The following is a 13,652-nucleotide window of genomic DNA, read 5'->3' as shown; positions in this document are numbered from 1 at the left end:
AACTGTAGGTTGTTAAGGGCACTGAGAGGTGTTTGGAGACTCCCATTCCCCTCACAGAGCTACAGTTCCCAGGTTGGTTTAAGAGTCAGTCCCTCTTCCTCGGGAACTCTTAGAATCAAAGAATCATAGCATTGTAGCATCTAGTCCAACCCCTTGCAATACAGGAATCTCAACTAAAACATCCATCACAAATGCCCATCTAACATCTGCTTAAAAACCTCCAATATTCCTCAAAATATTCCCCCGCCCCCAATAACCCTAGTGTGATTGTGTATGCTTGACATCTCTCTGTGCTCATAAAGCTGTCAGGAACCCATTGCAAAAGCCTTTCCCCCCATGGCACATTTATCTTAATATATAAGGAGTGAGGAAGGGATGGTTTTGATCTCAGGTACGCACATCTTCTGCAACTGCAGTTCTCTCATCAATATTTCAGTCCCTTGGCGTATTACAATATCTCAGCGCTACCTCCTCTTCCGAGTGTTCCTGGGATACAGAACTGGTATGTAAATCGAGGGGAATCAATGGAAATGTTTAGAGATGTCCAGAGGTTATCTCTTTGTAGGTCTTGAGAGTGAAAATTGAGCAATGAGCAATCTTCAGCCACACAAAAAGGTGTTAGCTCCAAACTGCTTTGTAATAAGGTTACCAGGTTTTTTTTCTAGTGACTCTGGAAATAAATAAATAAATAAATACTACACGTTCGGGACGTTGATGCTTCAGCCATGGCGGTGGCAGAGGGCGGACGCCACCTTGACCTCAACCGCCACGTTTCCCCTTCCTCCGAGGCTTCTATCTCCTTTCTCCACGAGCCTGGGCAGCCCCTGAGTTGCTGGTTCTTTGGTGGTGGTGGTGGGGAAGTGGTGCGTGGTGGGTCAGGCATGGAAGGTGGAGAAAGAGGGCGAAGAGGCGGCGGTGAGGCACAGGCAGCGCGATGCCTCCCTTCCCATCAGAACAGCCCTAATCCCATTCCTACTTGCGTGCAAGCAGGAGGGGGCGGGGATTCCTCAGCTGGGAAGGGAGGCTTCCCATTGCCTAACTGAGAGATCCCTGCCCCCTCCTGCTTGCACGCAAGCTCTGATAGGCAGCATGAAGCCTCCCTTCACAGTTGAGAGATCCCCGCCCTGCTCCTGCTTGCATGGAAGTAGGAGTTGGGAGGCTGCTTCCATAGGCAGCATGAAGCCTCCCTTCACAGCTTAGTTGATGGGGTCAGGGAAGGTGGAGGCAGCCCGGAAGCTGCATCTGAGAGCCCCTGCACCACCATCATATGGGGACTTCCGAGCAGCTCCTGGAGCCAGCCAGAGCCAACTGCTCAGGGCTTCTGACACTGTCGCTGCTGCATTTCCCAGGGACATTAGATGAAATCCAGGGACATTCCAGGGATGGAATTTGTCCAGGGACTTATTCACAAATCTGGGGACTGTCCCCGGGAAATGGGAATGTCTGGTATGTGTGCCCCCCATGTGGATAATTTCTCTCGTCCTCCTCCAGATCAATGCCTCCATAAATAAAGAGTGAAGGCATGCACACACAGAGTTTGCTTTTTGAAGGGATCTGGGTAAATGTCCAATCCTAGTTCTGTGTGAACCAGCCTGAGATCTTTTGATGAAAGGCGGTATATAAATGTAATAAATAAAGTATAGAAGTGAAATGAAATCAATCAATCAATCTATCAATCTAGTAGAATTAATCCGTGCCCCAAAAAGCACATAGAGCTGAAAGATGTAAATTCAGACTATATATATATATAGAGAGAGAGAGAGAGAGAGAGAGAGAGAGAGAGAGAGAGAGAGAGAGAGATTATCTAAGAACTCAATAGTTAGCTCCCTGGATCAAGCTAATGTAGCTAAGTGGTTAAGGCTGCAACTCTATCCTATCTGATTTTGAGTCTTGGCATTTGTTAGGGCATTTGCTATTGTTTGTATTGAGTAGGACATTTTCGAAAATGCCATAATTACAAACACTGCATATTTACCTTTCCATATACATTCATTCTTTCTTCCAGAGGCCTGAAGCCTTACCAATTAACACTTTAAAAAGATGAGATATGTATTGACTTAACCTTGCAAAACACGAAACTCCTACACATTTGCAGCTGAAAGGGAAGGGGGGGAGGGAGAAGGAGTAAAACGCATCGTACAGGATGTAGTCCAAATAGCGCCAAGAAGATTAAAAACCACATTTTATCATGCCTTTTAAACACGCTGTCAGGTGGGCAGAAGATCAAACATTTTTAAATATATATATAAAAGAAGTATTGCTTTGAATCCAGAGCTGATAACTCAGGCTGGGTTTTGTGTGTGTGTGTGTTTAAAAAAATCTCCAAAGATAACCTAGTTTGCAATGTGTTTAGCCCATCTATATTAAATGAAAGAGGCTTTCTTAGGCACATACATTTTTTTTTGGAAAAGAATTCTCATTCTACTCGATTTCTTTAGAATCAGATACAACAGAACACATCTTGCTGGATCAAGAGAGTGCTGTGGTTAAGGGTCCAAATTTGCACTCCACCCCCAACTTGGAGAAACAGGTGACTGATGCTCTCAGCCTTGAAAGTGCTGCTCATCGCTTGGGAGAAGCGGGTGTCTGGATTCAGTTCCGTTTCACCAAACAGGCATCATATTCTTTGGTGTTTCCTATGGAATTCCCTCCTCACAGAGGGGCACCATCCAGTTGCATTGTATGGCTTGTATCATATGCAGAAGACATGGCTCTTTCCCTTAACCTGAGATAGCTGCATACCCTCCAACATTTCTCCAATGAAAATAGAGATGTCAATAATAATAATAATAATAATAATAATAATAATAATAATAGTATCTATACCCTGCCCATCTGACTGGGTTGCCCCAGCCACTCTGTGTGGCTTCCGACATATATAAGGTAAAGGTAAAGGGACCCCCGACCATTAGGTCCAGTCGTGGCCGACTCTGGGGTTGCGGCGCTCATCTCGCTTTATTGGCCGCTTCCGGGTCATGTGGCCAGCATGACTAAGCCGCTTCTGGCGAACCAGAGCAGCACACAGAAACACCGTTTACCTTCCTGCTGGAGTGGTACCTATTTATCTACTTGCACTTTGATGTGCTTTCGAACTGCTAGGTTGGCAGGATCTAACATATATAAAAACATAATAAAACATTAGACATAAAAAACTTTCCTCTACAGGGCCGCCTTCAGATGTCTAGATGTCTTCTAAAGGTTGTATAGTTACTTAGTTACTTATTTCCTTAGTTTGGAGATCACATAACTCCTCATTCTCAAACATTTCTCATGAAAATAGGCACATCCTTAGGAAAAGCAGGGCATTCCGGGATCAAATCAGAAACTGGGACGGCTTCAGTAAATCCAGGCCTGTCACTGGAAAATAGGGACACTTGGAGGGTCTGTAGCTATAGCTATAGATCAGGACCCACCCTATTCTGCTTATTGTTGTTTTTTTTTATAAAAAAAAAACTCATTTCAATATTGTATTTTGATATTGTTGTAACACCACCCTGGGGTCTTATGGTGGAGAGTGTGTAAAAATGCTAATTAATAATGGTGACAATTTGATCGCAAATCACCAACATGCCTCCCAATTTCATCTCCTGTGAATCAGCCAGGGACAAGTGGGATTTTCAGTTTTGGCTTTATGCACTCTAAAAATAAACCTTTTGGGGTGTAAGACCCAAACGTGTCTGTAATTCAGACATTCAGGAAATGCTGCCTTAGGGCCAAATTAGGTGAGACGCCATTCATACAAGTAGAAATTCAAGAGCAGCTCTTAAAAAGTAGATTTCAGGTGCGTGTGTGTGCAGGAGGCTGGACAGCAGCGTGCAGAGTAGTGGAAGTTAACCCTTTGAACCCTGCTATGGCCCCAATCTGGATTGGCTATTTACACCAGGGGGAGAAAACATCCAGTTGCTCCAAAGGGAGCCACCTCACTACCCTGCAATCTGCACTGGGATTGCAACGGGAGACTAAAAATTAAAGCCCCCAGGGTTCTGATCCAGATTCCCCCCCCCCACACCCATGGCATATGTGCCATTTATTTTCCAAAAACCACTGTGTCAAATCTGACCCTTAGCAAGAAGGTGCAAATAAATGAATCGTCCGCTGGAATCCTCAGTGCCACAAAGCAGCCCCTGCAGAGTAGGCCATTTGTGGGGCTGGCCACAACTCACCACCTTTTGTGCACAGCTCCCCATTCATTTATCAGGCCAGTTCATTGCTACTTATGGACCTCAAACAGAAAGAAAACAAAAAGCCCACACACGACAGGAGCCTGATTTGATTTTTCTGCTTAGCTGCTTCCAGGTTTTTTAATCAGCTGAGTGTAGTGTTTTATATATTCAGCAAGGATATTTTTAGGAACCTCTTGGATATGTATACAAAAGGTGCAGGAGAAGTGGATTTGATCCAGTGAGCTGTTACTTGTTTCTGTTGGGGCGCTAATGAAAAATGGCAGCCTGGCTTTCGAATCTCAATCCCCCTGAGCCCCCCTTTTTATACAAAAACGCTAATTTTGCTCACAGTTATACTCCTTGTTGAAGAAAGGTCACTAGAGTGCCTTGGTCTATAGAAGAGTTAATTTTTAATAACCAGGGAGAAAGCATAGTATTCTCTCATTCAATCTTTATTATAAAAAGCAAGCTCCGCAGAGATTTGCCTTGCCATTTAAATAATATACAGTGGTACCTCTGGTTAAGAACTTAATTCATTCTGGAGGTCCGTTCTTAACCTGAAACTGTTCTTAACCTGAAGCACCACTTTAGCTAATGGGGCCTCCTGCTGCCGCCGCACGATTTCTGTTCTCATCCTGAAGCAAAGTTCTTTACCCAAGGTACTACTTCTGGGTTAGCGAAGTCTGTAACCTGAAGTGTCTGTAACCTGAAGCATCTGTAACCCGAGGTACCACTGTACTTGGTAGGGAAATATGGGAAAATTGATTTCTTATATTTATGGGAAGAATTCTTTATGGCCACATCCGCAACCATATATTTAAAGCACTATTATAACATTTTCAACAGGTCGTGGCTTCCCCCAAAGAATCATGGGGACTCTAGTTTGTTCACAGTGCTGGGAGTTGTTTGGAGGTCCCTGTTTCCCCTCCCAATTTGTGGAGTGGTTTAGCGATCAATCTCTCTTCCCAGGGAACTCTGCATGAGGGGTACAGGGGTCTCCTAAAAACTCTCAGCGCCTTTAACAGCCTGCAGTTGCCAAGATCCTTCAGGGGAAGCCATGACTGTTTAAAGTGGTGTGATAACGCTTTAAATGTGTGGTGTAAATGTGCTCACATATATCTGCTATTGCATCATGAAGTTCAGGGTGGAAAGATGCAAAACAGGTGAGGGCTCGTGCACCTTTAATAGTTCCACTGCATGCCATACCTGCTGAAATTGTCTCTTCTACATAACTATTTAAGGTGCACGAGCCCCATCCTCTTCTGCGTCTGACCACCTTCAGGAATTCCTCTCCTCCTGTGAGCTGTTAGTTGCTAAGCAGATTCATTCGTGTGTAAGTGCAGCTATCAATCAACCCTTAGCAGATAGAAGTGTGTGGTGTGTTGTTGTTTTTTGTTGCCTCTCTTTGTGGGCCAATGGGGGTTAGGAATCCTCTAAATCCAAAGAACCAATTTTCATTACCGTGGATAGAAATAGCAAGATACATTTGCCCATACAATCTGGTCAGCCAATCTCACAATTAGTCCGTTACTCCGTTCATTACCTAATTGCTTCCTTTGGGGCCTAATGGTCATCTATAACCAATATTAGTAGGAATGTAGGAGCTGCCTTATACAGAATCAGACGTGTGCTTGAAAAGAAGATTGGACAAATTCATGGATGAGAGGGCTATCGATGGCTGCTAACCATGGTGGCTATGCTTTGCCGCCAGAGTTGGAGGCAACAATGCTTCTGAATACCATTTGATGGGCACCACAGGAGGGGAAAGTGCTCTTGTGCTCAAATCCTGCTTGCATTCAGGTCTGGATGACCACTGTGAGAACAGGATGCTGGACTAGATGAGCCATTGGCCTCATCTAGACGTTAGTGGCCTCCCATCTGCCCCAGCCTGCCTGCCCAGTAGCCAGAGATAATGGGGTCCTGACCTCACATTCTCTCAGACATACTGGTTTCTCAGGGAACAGGAGTTCATTTATATGGACAAGCATTCAGACACCTGCCACCCCCTTCTCTCTGGAGCAAATGGTACAGGCCAAAGAGGACTGTACCACTCTGTATTTCTCAACATGCAATTCAGCACTAACTGAAATCTCATTTTCTTCTTCTTAGCCTTTGCTCTCCTCCTCTGCTGCCTTACTGCCCTGCTTTTTTGGCAGCTTAAAATTCACATTACTCCTGACTGTCAGCCCATCTGTCACTCAGGCAAAGGTTCCGCTCTTCCAGAAGCGAAACCTACAGGCAGCTCATGGTTTCTATTCTCTGGCTAGAGGGAAGGCTGGTTTCAGAATTATAGCAGAGCCAGCAGGACTACCGTCAGTCCACTGCTGAAACATGCCCGTTGAAAGGAAGAAAAGTACTTTATTAATTAGAAAAGAGTATTTGCATGCTGTGTGCAAATGGCATCAGGGAGAAGGGGGGTTGGAGACTGACTTGGAAGAAGGAATCAGTGATCTAAAGGAGCCAGGACAGCCACACTCAGCCAGTTATATCATTGTAACTCCATTGTAAAGATGCAACCTCAGATGGCACTGTAGAGCAAAAAACTTTGTCTATGTGATTTTACATAGGGTTCCCCCCTTTTGTTATAACGATCTAATTTATGACTTATTTATAGCGTTTTTCCCTCTGTGCATAGATCCAGCGTCAGAGGCAGGAGAAGTGTCAGGATTGGCGAGTGAAGAACTTGTGCAGGATGTAGAGATAGGTCAGGCTGGTGTAGAGTCAAGGTTTTCACACCTCCTCCTACTTCTCCCACCTCTCCTGCTCCCCTGTCTCACTGGGCCCAGAAGAGGATTGAAGCAGGAGGAGCATAAGGTTACACACAGCCGGAGTCTTCACCTGCTTGTGCGCAGCTCAGGTGGGGAAGGCAATAATTTGAGCTCAGTGGTGGGGCCTTTCTGTTGCACCAACTGCCTCATTGGGTGCGAACCTAGAAGTACCTGAGAGACATAGGACTGATGGAGATGCCTTTTCCTAATTTGTATGTGTACTTTTGACATTAAAGAGTTAATTCCTCACTCCTTACCTGACAGCTCCGGGACGCAGCACACCCCAGAATGCCAGTTGTTGGGAATCACTGCAACAAGAATATTGCTGGCACCTGCCTGTCTCAAGAGACAATAGAGCGTGCCTCTAGGGGTGAAGTTAAACCACTGGAGAATCACAGCACCTGCTATGGTTGGAGAAACTGGTAACTCGTAACTGCTGGATCCTATGTTGTTTTTGTTGCATTAGCAACACCAAAGTCAAGGGTGTATGGAGGTCATGGGGTGCCCAGACACCTCCACTCAACCTCACTGATGTGGTCCAAATGAAAGCAGAGCAATACACCTGGTACCAGCTTGGCTGGAGGAGTTGCCGGAAGCAGGTGTAAATTACACCATCCAACCTCCTTAGGGACTCCGCTTTAGATTTGTGTAGGGTTAAATCCTTTTCTTCTCCTGAAGATGTTCTGCACAGCAGTAGGTACGGATTCTTCCTCAGCGTTTACTCCCAAAGCGTTTCCCACAAATGAGTGTAGCCGCAAGGCAGCAAACGTTTAGGACCAGAGATTTCCTTCTCCAAGATGGACTACCTTCCCAGGTTGACGAGCCCCAACTGCTCCTCATTTTTCTCTACAGTATGTGCAGTAACTGACGTCTTGACTGTTGGTCTCATCCACTCAGTCCGCTGTAACCTGTCTTCACATGCAGGGAAAGACCCTAACTCACTGAGGGTTTGAAATCCATTGGCTACCCTCACCTGTGGTGGATCTAAACATGGGGGGGAGGGGTGCTATAAATAAGCCAGAAATTAGATCGCTGTAACAAAAGAAAAAAAATCTCTATGGGAAATTGTGTTTTATAATTTCTTGCTCTCTAGCGCCATCTGGTGTTGCATGTTTATAGTGCATTGAAATCAGTGTTTCTTTACTAATGTAGCTGAGTCCCTAGTTTAGCCAGCCAGTCAAAGCTGTTCCCTGGGGTTTTGCCACTGTTGCATGCTGGCAGCTTCCAGGAGTGACAGGTGAGAGCTGAGTGCAGAGTGGGGACCAAAGGTGGGGACCAAAGGTGGACAAAGGTAGTACCAGTGGTTCTACCCTTCCGTTAGCACCCCAACAAGAATACAGTGGTACATACACTTCAGGTTACATACGCTTCAGGTTACAGACTCCACTAACCCAGAAATATTACCTCGGGTTAAGAACTTTGCTTCAGGATGAGAACAGAAATCGTGCTCCGGCGGCACGACAGAGATAAGGTTCATCGAGAACTTAGGGGAAGAGCTATAAGACTGCTAATATTAAGCCAAGACACTAGGAAAGGGCCCTGAAACAGGAAAGGACTGGTAGGGCATTTGCCTTGCATGAAAAAGATCCCCATCAGCATCTCCAGGCACGACTGGGAGAGAGCCCTGCCTGAACCCCAGAGAGCTGCTGCCAGTCAGTGTAGACAATACTGGGTTAGATGGACCAATGGTCTGACTCAGTATAAGGCAGCTTCCTGTGTATGGCTGCTCCTTTCGGAAGTCAAATTAAGAAAATGTGAATAAAAATGAAATAGAAGGGAGACCCTGTTGTTTTCCTATCCCACCCATGGTTTCATGCCATTAAGAGCTCCAGTAAGATAGATATTTATTATAGGCGGTGGACATATATTTTTCCAGCGTTCTCCAGATTGAGCTGAACTGACAGGCATGTTTTGTAGTTTCAAATGGTAATGAGGTTCGGCTTAACTTTACTCGACTCTATTATCTCTACATTTATAATCCATAAAGCGCAAGAGTTTACATCCGCTACAGATTTACTGGGTAAACTGTCGTCATGAGCAATATCTTAATCCTATTAATTGCCATTTCCATGGATAAAAGTGCCATTTGCGTATCATATTTTTATTGGGAGCCTCATCAGTATTGTATGAGTAGCCATCAAAGAGAAGGAACTGTGCCAATAAAAAAGCGTTTATTGCCGGCGCCAAAGTGTTGTTAAAACCAAAATTCAGCGCAGGTTATTCTCCGTTTTATGACTGTCACAAATGTAATTAGATTAGACGCAAGCTAGGATGCAGTTTATGTCATCTCCAGTGTCTGGGAGTTTTTTGATCCGCTTCCTAGGCTGAATCTGCATTTATTCCCCATGAAGACACTTCAGTTGGTCCTAAATGTCTCAGCGTTTTGATAGGATCCCTAATTTGTCCACAAGGGTGGGGGAGTAAGTGAGCACGAGAGAACCCAGCAAAGTGGACAAACTGCACCATGTATTGAGTCAATACAGTACATAGCATTTTACATTGAAATATGGCACGATCCCTTATTACCGTATTTTTCACTCTATAGGACGCACTTTTCCCCCTCCAAAAATTAAGGGGAAATATGTGTGCATCCTATGGAGTGAATGCAGGCTCCTTGGCTTCAACGATAGCAACGCGAAGCCTCCGAAGCGCTGAGGGAGCGCTCCCTCTGCGCTCCGGAGGCTTTGCGTTGCTTTCACTGAAGCCTGGAGAGCGAGAGAGGGTGGTGCGCACCGACCCCTCTTGCTCTCCAGGCTTCAGGGGTAGCCGCCTGAAGCCTTCGGAGTGCAGCGCGAGTTCCCACTGTGCTTTGCAGGCTTCAGGTTCCTTTCGAGAGCAAGACTCTCCTGGCTTCAGCAGAGAGGGAGAGCTGCGCAGCGCCCCTTCAGCCAAACAGGAGGAGAAATGGAAGGGGCTCTGTTTCTCCTGCCGCTTCACTGAAGGGGCGCTGAGCAGAGAGGGGGAGAATTTTTTTTCTTGTTCTCCTCCTCTAAAACAAGGTGCGTCCTATGGTCCGGTGCGTCCTATAAAGCGAAAAATACGGTATATGGGGGGGGGTGGCCCAATTCCCTACAAACCATCTTGGAGAATAGGCAGAGAAGGCCATCTTTGTTGTCCTACCACCCTCAGAAGCTAGGAAGATAGAGACATCCCAGGAGAGGGCCTTCTCTGTGGCAGCCCCTAAATTTTGGAACTCTGCCCTCACGGAGGTCCATCTGGCACCTTCATTATACATTATGAATGCTGAAGACACCATGGCCTTTGACACCTGAGATGTATATTTTTAAGATCCACCTTATTCATATCATACCCTCCAACATTTCTCCGATAAAAATAGGGACGTCCCATTCCATAAATGATAATTTTACTATTTATACCCCACACAGCTTACTGGGTTGCCCCTATACAGGGATTGCCTTCAGACAGCTTGGGAGTCGAATAACGCCATATCCTCCAGCATTTCTCCAATGAAAATAGGGACGTCCTAAGGAAAAGCAGAGCATGCCGGGATCAAATCAGAAACCGGGACGGTTTCTCTAAATGAAGGATGTCCCTGGAAAATAGGGACACTTGGAGGGTCTGTTATATGACTGTATATTGTTTTGTCCTGTTTTTAATATTGTGTTTTAATAGCTGCAACCTGACCCTGGGACCTTGGAGTAAAGTGTGGGTAAATAATAACCACATTAATAATGTTATTATTAGTAATAAAATGTTAATCATAACATACTGTAATGGGTTTAGGGGTTGCTCGTGCGTAAGTTGCCGCCACTCCTGGCTAGGTTACCTGGTTAACCCTTTCTGACTGAACAGCCTCCAGCATCGTGACTGTCTCAGTTGCTGGCAGAATCCGTCAGTGGGCGTTTCTTAAACCTTCTCCAGCATAAAAGTTGTTTGACTCCCTGCGCGGAAGTCTTCTGCGCAGGGAGGGTGTGGGCAGCGGAGTACCCGTACTCTCTCCGCTGGTCTCCGGCGAAGAGTCTTGGAGCCTCCTCTCCGATTCCCCCATCTGCCCCCCTTCTCCACTGGTGTTACGCTGATTTCCTTCCCCAGCAGATGGGCTGCCTCTCTCCCTACTGGGACCCTCTCCTGCATCCCTTTGGAGCCTTCCCTCCGCCTCTAGCTCCGATGGCAGTTCCCTGACACATACCCATGCTGTCCTCATGGCACACCAGGATTTTGTATGACGTGGATGAATTACAAATGTCTGCTCCATGCAAAGTCCACTATGCTTGTTTGTATGAAGGGGCCACAACACATCCTTTGCATGCAGAAAGTTTCAGGTCCAATCTCTAGCATAGGCAGGGAAGGAATCTGGTCTGAAGCCCTGGAACACTTCTGCTAGATAATGTTGCTGGATGGACCAATAATATAACTCAGAATAAGACAGCTGAGCATGATTGCCTTGCCTACATGCATGCACACACATCATTTTATTTGCATGTTGCCTTCCCATAATTCAAACCTTGCTCAAGGCGGCTTACAACACACACAAAAAACAATTACAAATATAACAAAAGTATATCTGGAGAAAATGGGTAAAACAAACATCATTAGATGTGTTGCTGGATAAGTGTTTAATGGTTATTGCGTTTGTTTAAAAAACAATGAAAAATTGTGTATGTGTATATATATTTCTTTGATGGAAACTTCCTCTCTACCCAATTTTGGAACTGGGAAAGAATGTCCATTGTGCAATACTGTTGCTGAATGCAAGAATTCCACCGACCCCTCTCTTTCACTTTTCACAATAAAATAACTACAAGCCAGCTCTTCAGCTGGGGTTAAATGCCACGTGCTATTATGCACATTGACATCCTCACACCACCCAACAACATGCTTTAAAAACGGGGAAGGAGATGATTTGATGTGTTGACAATTTTGCTGTTAGCCCCTAATAGCAAATCATATTTTTAAAATTTGCTTTTATTGCTTCCCATGTCACAAAAAGAAAAAAAAAAAGAACAGAAGGCAGTGTTTTTAATACAATCTGCATAGAATGAATTCTGTCATGCATGAAATATTTCTCATTTATGAAGATTCATGAGAAGGGTCCCCCCCTCCCCTTCTTGTCGGAAATAGGAGTGTTTTCATTGCAATACACATTACTGTCAGAAATTACGATTCTCTTCACTGAGTGCTTGCTTTTCTTATCATATTTCCTTGCAAATGGCCTACCTAGTTTATTATTTCCATGAAATATTCAAGCTTGCCAAAGCATGAAAGGAAATGTCAGTTTGGTTGCTAATGTTGTCAGATCCCAGAGACATGGAGGAGGCAAGTTTGGGCAAACCACAGGGCCAACTCTCCTTCTCCCTTGGTAAGCAAAATACCAGATTTGGACTGCAGCAGCTAGGATTGGCAGATGACATCTCATTGAATTATGATTCTAATTAGCAAGTTGATAATTAGGAGCAGAGGGCTTAGAGTCTTAGGGGAGTAACCTCTTTAGCGTTGCAAAGGACAGACAAAATCCACAAAGCATTTGGGTTGCATTCTGTTATTAGGAGTTTATGTTTAGGAAGTTTGTCCTTAGCATGTCCCAGTAGTTGGGAAGGAACCGGGTGAGGAAAGAGGCAGAAAAATAAATATGCTGGGGATATGATTGGATGTTGTGAATAAAGATCTCAAGCATTATATTTGAATCTATTCCTCATAAGCAAAGCAGGAAAAATAAAAACTGAGAAGGGGTAATTTTTTATAATTATATATATATATATATATATATATATATATATATATATATATCCCACCCTCCCCGGCCAAAGCTGGGCTCAGGGCGGATAACAACAAGTAAAAATAGCACAGTGTACATAAAATCACACAGTCATTTAATTAAAATACATTCTAAAATCAATTCAGAATCAAATTAATGGCAACCATTGGGCTAGAGTTCTATGAGGATTACAGAAGGAGACTGTGCCTTGGCCAAAGGCCTGGTGGAACAGCTCTGTCTTGCAGGCCCTGCAGAAAGATGTCAAGTCCTGCAGGGCCCTAGTCTCTTGTGACAGAGCGTTCCACCAGATCGGGGCCACGGCCGAAAAAGCCCTGGCTCTGGTTGAGGCCAGTCTAACCTCCCTGTGGCCCGGGATCTCCAAGATGTTTTTATTTGAAACCCGTAAGATCCTCCATGGTACATACCAGAAGAGGCGGTCCCGTAGGTACGAGGGTCCTAGGCCGTATAGGGCTTTAAAGGTTAAAACCAGCACCTTAAACCTGATCCTGTACTCCACCGGGAGCCAGTGCGCTGAAGTGTGGAAGGTCATCCTGACAACACCCATATCTACACTCACAAGGAGCATCCAAAAACAGGGACATGTGTGTGAGAGAGTATGTGTACACACACAATTTTGCCCAAGTAAATAGCAACCAGGACTATGTGTGTTTACTAGGCATGACGGCTATGCTTTACTTCCACAGCTGGAGGAAATAACTCTTCTGCTTACCAGCTTCTGGAAAACACAGGAGGGGAGAGTGTTCTTGTGCTCGGGTCCTGATTGCTGGTTTCCCACATGCATCTGGTTGGCCGCTGTGAGAACAAGATGCTAGACTACATGGGTTATTGGCCTGATCCAGCAGGCTCTTCTTATGTTCTAATGTTCAAAGGGAACATCCAGTGGAGCTGATTAGCAGGAGATGCAGGGCAGATCAGAGAAAGCACTTCTTCATATAGTGCAGGAACGGGAAATCTTTGGTCCTCCACATGTTGCTGAACCACAGC

Source organism: Podarcis pityusensis, assembly GCF_964106645.2.
Source record: "Podarcis pityusensis genome assembly, chromosome: 8".
Classification (NCBI taxonomy): Eukaryota; Metazoa; Chordata; class Lepidosauria; order Squamata; family Lacertidae; genus Podarcis; species Podarcis pityusensis.
The sequence above is the reverse complement of the archived record's forward strand: the minus strand, read 5'-3'. Positions refer to the sequence as shown.